This window comes from Chiloscyllium plagiosum, chromosome 4, assembly GCF_004010195.1.
Source record: "Chiloscyllium plagiosum isolate BGI_BamShark_2017 chromosome 4, ASM401019v2, whole genome shotgun sequence".
NCBI lineage: Eukaryota > Metazoa > Chordata > Chondrichthyes > Orectolobiformes > Hemiscylliidae > Chiloscyllium > Chiloscyllium plagiosum.
The window spans coordinates 112,527,567-112,533,676 of record NC_057713.1 but is presented as its reverse complement, the minus strand read 5'-3'; the positions used below and the strand labels follow the sequence as shown (position 1 = coordinate 112,533,676).

Here is a 6,110-nt window from a genome sequence, read left to right as displayed (position 1 = left end):
TTTCCACTGATGGGTGAGTGCCGAACCAGAGGACACAGCTTAAAAATACGGGGTAGACCATTTAGGACAGAGATGAGGAGAAACATCTTCACCCAGAGAGTGGTGGCTGTGTGGAATGCTCTGCCCCAGAGGGCAGTGGAGGCCCAGTCTTTGGATTCATTTAAGAAAGAGTTAGATAGAGCTCTCAAAGATAGTGAATTCAAGGGTTATGGAGATAAGGCAGGAACAGGATACTGATTAGGAATGATCAGCCATGATCATGTTGAATGGCGGTGCAGGCTCGAAGGGCTGAATGGCCTACTCCTGCACCTATTGTCTATTGTCTATTTGCAGAGCAGGACCCAAAGACAGTGCTGCCCGTGGGCGTGGAGAGTGCCACAGTCCCTTATTTCTATGTCTGAGGATTCTTCCAGCCTGTAGTTGCATCAGTTGGGACATATCACATTCATCTCTGAATCAAGTAGATCACTGAGGTTGTGTATCTGATAAAAGAGAGTTTCACTCGCTTCTCCTTAAGAAGAGAAACATGGCAGCAGGCATATGAGGTTATAGGGAAATTATATTTCCAGTGAAGTAGGGAACCATTCCCTCCATGCATGTAGTTCTGGGATGGTGTCCCAGAACTGGAAAGTCCTCAACTCTGTTAATGTGCTATTGGTTTGAAACTATGCGCAGAGCAGCATCTTGGGGAATGCCCACTGCCTCGGTAGCATCCATAAGGCTGTTATTCTGGTCTACTTCTATCATATTCAAGTCAACACAATGAGCTATAGTGGCTTCTTGTTGACAAAAGCTATCAGATCTACATATGGCTCATGATTTCTCACAGTGCTCGGCAACCACACAGGGACAGCTCTCACCATAAGAACCATACTGTGGCCAGCAGCCTTGTGAAGTAAACCGTCAGCATGCTGAAACAACATGTCTGCACTTCTCAGGGAGACACAGAGCATTCTTTTATTCACATGTGCAATGTGGGCATCACTGGCTGGACAGCACTTATTGCCTATCCTGAGTTGCTCTTGAGAAGGTGAGAGTGAGCTGCCTTCTTCAGCTACTGCAATCAACCTGTTTTGGTTGACCCACAATGCCGTTAGGAAAGGAGTTCCACAATTTTGACTCACAACAGTGAAGGAACGATGATATATTTCCAAGACAAGATGGTGAGTGGCTTGGAGGGAAACTCGCAAAGTGTTGGTGTTCCTATCTATCTGCTGACCTATCCTCCTCAATGGTTATGGTTGTAGATTTGGAAAGTGCTGCCTAAGAAGCCTTGGTAAACTTCTGCAGTGCATTTTATAGATAGTACACACTGCTGCTACTACTGAGTTTCGGTGATGGAGGGAGTGGATGCTTCTGCATATTGTTCCAATCAAGCGGGCTGCTTTGAACTGGATGGTGACAACTTCTTGAGTGTTGTTTGAACATGGAACATCAGGTCATCTACAAATGATTTAGCACCAGGTTCTCCATAAACATGATGTGCGTTTAAAGGAGAGAGGCAGCACCCATACAGCCGCGCTCCAGACCAGAACCAAATAGCACTACGCACTGACTGGAGTTAGTTATTGCAGGCCAACTAGTGATCTGCAGCGTTTGGGTACTGTTACATTTAGGCATGATTCTGACTTAGAGGCACTCAATCATAATCCCACAGATGGTATCTTCACACCATTGGCTCCTCAGCAAACACATACACCCAAATGTCTGAATCTGCGGTTCCTCTCGTACTGAGCAGGATTACTATTGCAACAACAATCAGCTGAGCTGCATCCATCCAGGTGAATGTAGAGTATTCCATCATACTCTGAACTTGTGCCTTCTAGATGCTGGACAGACTTTGAGGAGTCAAGAGATGAGTTACATGCTGCAGAATTCTTTGCCCCTGACCTGCTCTTGTAGCCACTGTGTTTATGTGGTGAGTCCAGTTGAATTTCTGGTCAATGGTATCTCCCAGGATATTGATAGTGGGGGATTCAGTAATGGTAAGACATTGAATGTCATGGGGCAATGGTCAGATTGTCTCTTATAAGAGATGGTCATTGTCTGACATTTGTGTCTTCCTACTTGCCAGCCCAAGTGTTGATATTGTCCAAATCTTAGTGCTTCAGTTTCTGAGGAGTTTCGAATGGTATTGAACATTGTGCAATCATCGGTGAACATCCCCACTTGAGACTTTAGCTGGAAGGAAGGTCATTGGTGAAGCAGCTGAAGATGGTTGGATCTAGGATGCCTGAGGAATGCCTGCAGAGATGTCATGGAGCTGAGATGACTGACCTCTAACAACCACAATCATATTCCTGTGTGTCAGATATGACTCCAACTAGCATAGATTTCGTGTCAGATACACATTGATTCCTGTTTTTTGAGGGCTCCTTGATGTCATGGGCTGTCACTCTCACCTCACCTCAGGAATTCACCTCTTTTGTACATGTTTCAAGCAAAGTTGTAATGAGGTCAGGAGCTGAGCGATCCTCAGAATCCAAACTAGGCATCACTGAGCAGGTTATTGCTGAGCAAGTGCTGCTTGATTGTACCTTTCATCCCTTTACTGATGATTAAGAGTATATTGATGGGGTGATAATTGGCCAGGTTGGATTTGGCCTGCGTTTTGTGTACAGGACATATCTGGGCAATCTTCCACATTGTTGGGTTGATAATAATGTAGTAACTGTACTGGAACAGCTTGGCTAGGGCAGCGGCAAGTTTTGAAGCACAAGCCTTCAGTACTATTGCAGGAAGACCCATGACCTTTACACTATCCAGTGCCTCCACCCTCCCAGTGCTTCCAAACATGTGGTGGTTTTCTATTTTCTGCATAAACTGTATTCAATTATGGTGGAGCCTCTGTGTTAGGCCACAGTTGAAATATAACTTAACAGTCAACATCATGAAATAATCACTGTCAGAATATCCATTTGGCTGCCCTCCAAGCTGAAGGCTGCACAACATGATGTTAATGAGGCTCTGAGGTTCAGCCAGTTTCAGTAGCCCTTCATCCTCCCTACCAACCCATTAATATCAAGGCCTTGATGTTAATGCTCATGTCTTATCAGTTGAACTGCTCGTGCCTAGGTATTACCATCTTCCTGTAAGGATGTCAATTTAGGGATTCAGCAATTCCAGAAATTTTATTTCAAATCCATCATTATAGCATTTAAATTATTGTAGTGACTCTCTACCAACCCAGCTCTCTGCTACCTAAATTCAGGCTGGCTGAGCCTGGTACTGTGGTCTCTTCATTGATGGTCCACAGTAACAAAGGTGGCCCTCCTCTTTACCATCCCAGACACCAGCATAAGGTCTCTTTCTCCAAAGCTAGGTGTCGACCCTTCTTTCTGCAAGAGTTAGTTCAGAAAAATAGTGTAGCAGCAGATTATGAAGGACAGTTCTTGGCTTGCAGCACTTGAAGTGGCCCACAGCCAGGATTTAAACATGGCACCTGCAATGAGCAGAGTGAATAGCACAGAATCCTGGCAGTGGTAACAGTTCATTTCCTGCTGCTCCTGCTGACTGACCAATAATGGATCCCAAACACCTTACTAATGAGGTGAGCAGCAGAGGATCATGTGAGAAGAATTACTATAATGCACAACAGGAAACAATCCCTGAAATTACACTTGGCTAAAAATAAAATAGGGAAGTTCATTCCAGGGAGATTTCTGGGGCCAAGGGAAATGAAGACATTGTAAAGGGTGGGGATCTACAAGATAATGGAATTGAAGCACATATGAAGAGACAGAGTTGGTCAGATCAGTCGAAGAATTTAAAAAGCAATAGATTTTATTTGGCTTTCAATATGACAGAAAGACGGTGGTCTTACTATTTTACCACATCGATTTCTTTGAATACTTTATTGTTGTTTTCAATCACCTTACTCTCTTACAAATTATAGCAGCTATAAATTAAAAGTACCTTATCTGTTTGTTTCCTTCTGTCTGACATCTCACTAAAAGGTTGGATGGAATTTTTTTAGTCAGTTTTTGTTCTGTTGGTATAAGTAGAAAAACAAATAGGAAGTTATTTCAAATATCTGGAGGGGTCTGGAAAAAATAAATAGGGAGAAAATGTTTCCAATTATGCAAGGATCAGAAAGAAGAGGGCACCATCTTCAAAAAATTAGTACAACACGCAAAAGTGACATGAAGAAAATCTTTTTCATGCTGCAATGGTTTAGAATGCATTGCCTGAGGATTGTCATGGAAGCAAGTTCAAGTAAAGCATCTAAAAGGGAACTAGCTGAGTTTTTGACATGATAATAAATACAGGATGACAGGGAGAAGGCAGGAGAGTGGCCCAAGTTAAATTGCTAATTTCGAGAGCTAGCACAGACACACTGGGCTGAATAGCCTTGTACACTGTAACAATTCTGTAATTCTGTGACAGTATGTTCAAAGTGAAGCAGAGAAATGTTAGCCAGACCTTGTTAGTTATAAAAATGTGTATTAATTTCATACTTGTTGGTCAGTCCAGTAAAATAGATATATCAATGAATATTTAAAATAAAAACAAAGTTAAAAATCACACAACACCAGGTTATAGTTCAACAGGTTTAATTGGAAGCATAGCTTTATGAGCACTGCTCCTTCATCAGGTGGTTGAGAAGATAATAAATACAGGATTACAGGGAGAAGGCAGGAGAGTGGTCCAAGTTAAATCGCTAATTTCGAGAGCTAGACACACTCGGATGAATAGCGTTCTACACTGTAACAATTCAGGTGGTTGACACCACCTGATGAAGGAGCAGCGCTCTGAAAGCTAGTGCTTCCAATTAAACCTGTTGGATTATAACCTGGTGTTGTGTGATTTCTAACTTTGTACACCCCAGTCCAACACTGGCATCTCCATATCATTAAAAAAAACAAAGTGAATGTTGGCCATATAGAAAGTGAGTCTGCGAAATTAATGATGGACATAAGCAGATGGCAGGTGGTTTGCATAAACCAAGAAACAACTTAAGAGAATTATAATCACCAGGGAACTGAGTAAATTGTTGGAGCTACAGGCTGACAAGTCCTCAGGATCCTTATAGATTTCATCCTAGGGTCTCAAAAAAAGGGCCAGTGAGACCATTCATGCATTGGTTCTAATTTTCCAAATTGGTTCTAATTTTCCATTAGATTGTATATGCAAATGTAACTCTTTTACTCAAAAAAGGAGGGTGACAGAGAGCAGAAAACTACAAGGCTAGTCAGCTTAACATCTGTCATGCTGGAAAATGTTGGAAGCAGTTATTAAAAATGTTATAGCAGGACACTTAGAAAAGCTCAAAGTAATCATGCAGAATCAACATTGTGTTATCAAAGGGAAATTATGTTTAATTAATTTATTGGAGCTCTGGAAAATAACAAATGCTGTGGATAAATGAATATTGATGGGTACACTGTATTTGGATTTCCAGAAGGTATTTGATAAAGTGCCACATAAAATGTTGTTAAAAATAAAATTTCATGGTGCAGCAGGTAACATAATGGCATCTCTAGAAGATTATGTCTAGAAGGCATGTCAGAAACAGATGGGCATTATGGGTCATTTTCTGAAAAGCAAGGTGTAACATTTGTACACCACCATTAGTACAGGGGTATCACCTTTGTACAGCTTGTTTCAATGACTTGGATGAAAAGATCAAAAGCCAAATTTGCTGTTGACACAAAGATAGGTGGGAAAGCAAGTTGTGAAGATGATGTAATAAAGCTACAAAGTGATATTAATAGGTTAAGTGACCACACAAAAATGTGGCAAATGAAAAGAATTATGGGAAAATGTAAAATTGTGGATTGTGGCGGGAAGAAATACAAAAGAGCATTTTGTCTAAATAGTGAGAGAATTACAGAGCTCTGAGATATATAGGGATCTAGGTGTTCTAGTGCAATAGCCACAAAAGATCTGTATGCAGGTCTATCCAACAATTAGGAAAGCTAAAGGAATGTTACTGTTCATCACAAAGGAAATTAACACAAAACTAGGGAAGTTATGGTTCAGTTATATAAGGTTTTAGTGACACCACATCTATGTAACAGTATTGCTCTCCTTACCAAAGGATGTAAATGCTTTGGAAGTAGGTAAGAGAAGATTTACTGGATGAATACATTGAAAGGGCATGTTATCTT

General features: G+C 41.3%; 1 protein-coding gene across 1 annotated transcript in view; it reads right to left on the bottom strand.

Annotated features, from left to right (window-relative positions):
• LOC122549335 (tumor necrosis factor receptor superfamily member 11B-like) overlaps positions 1–3,989 on the bottom strand; it is a 52,400-nt gene extending 48,411 nt beyond the window's left edge. Inside the window, exon 1 of the mRNA XM_043688982.1 lies at positions 3,916–3,989. The gene's annotated coding sequence lies outside the window, so the exon portion shown is untranslated. The remainder of the gene's footprint in view (positions 1–3,915) is intronic.
• Positions 3,990–6,110: the final 2,121 nt, after the last annotated feature.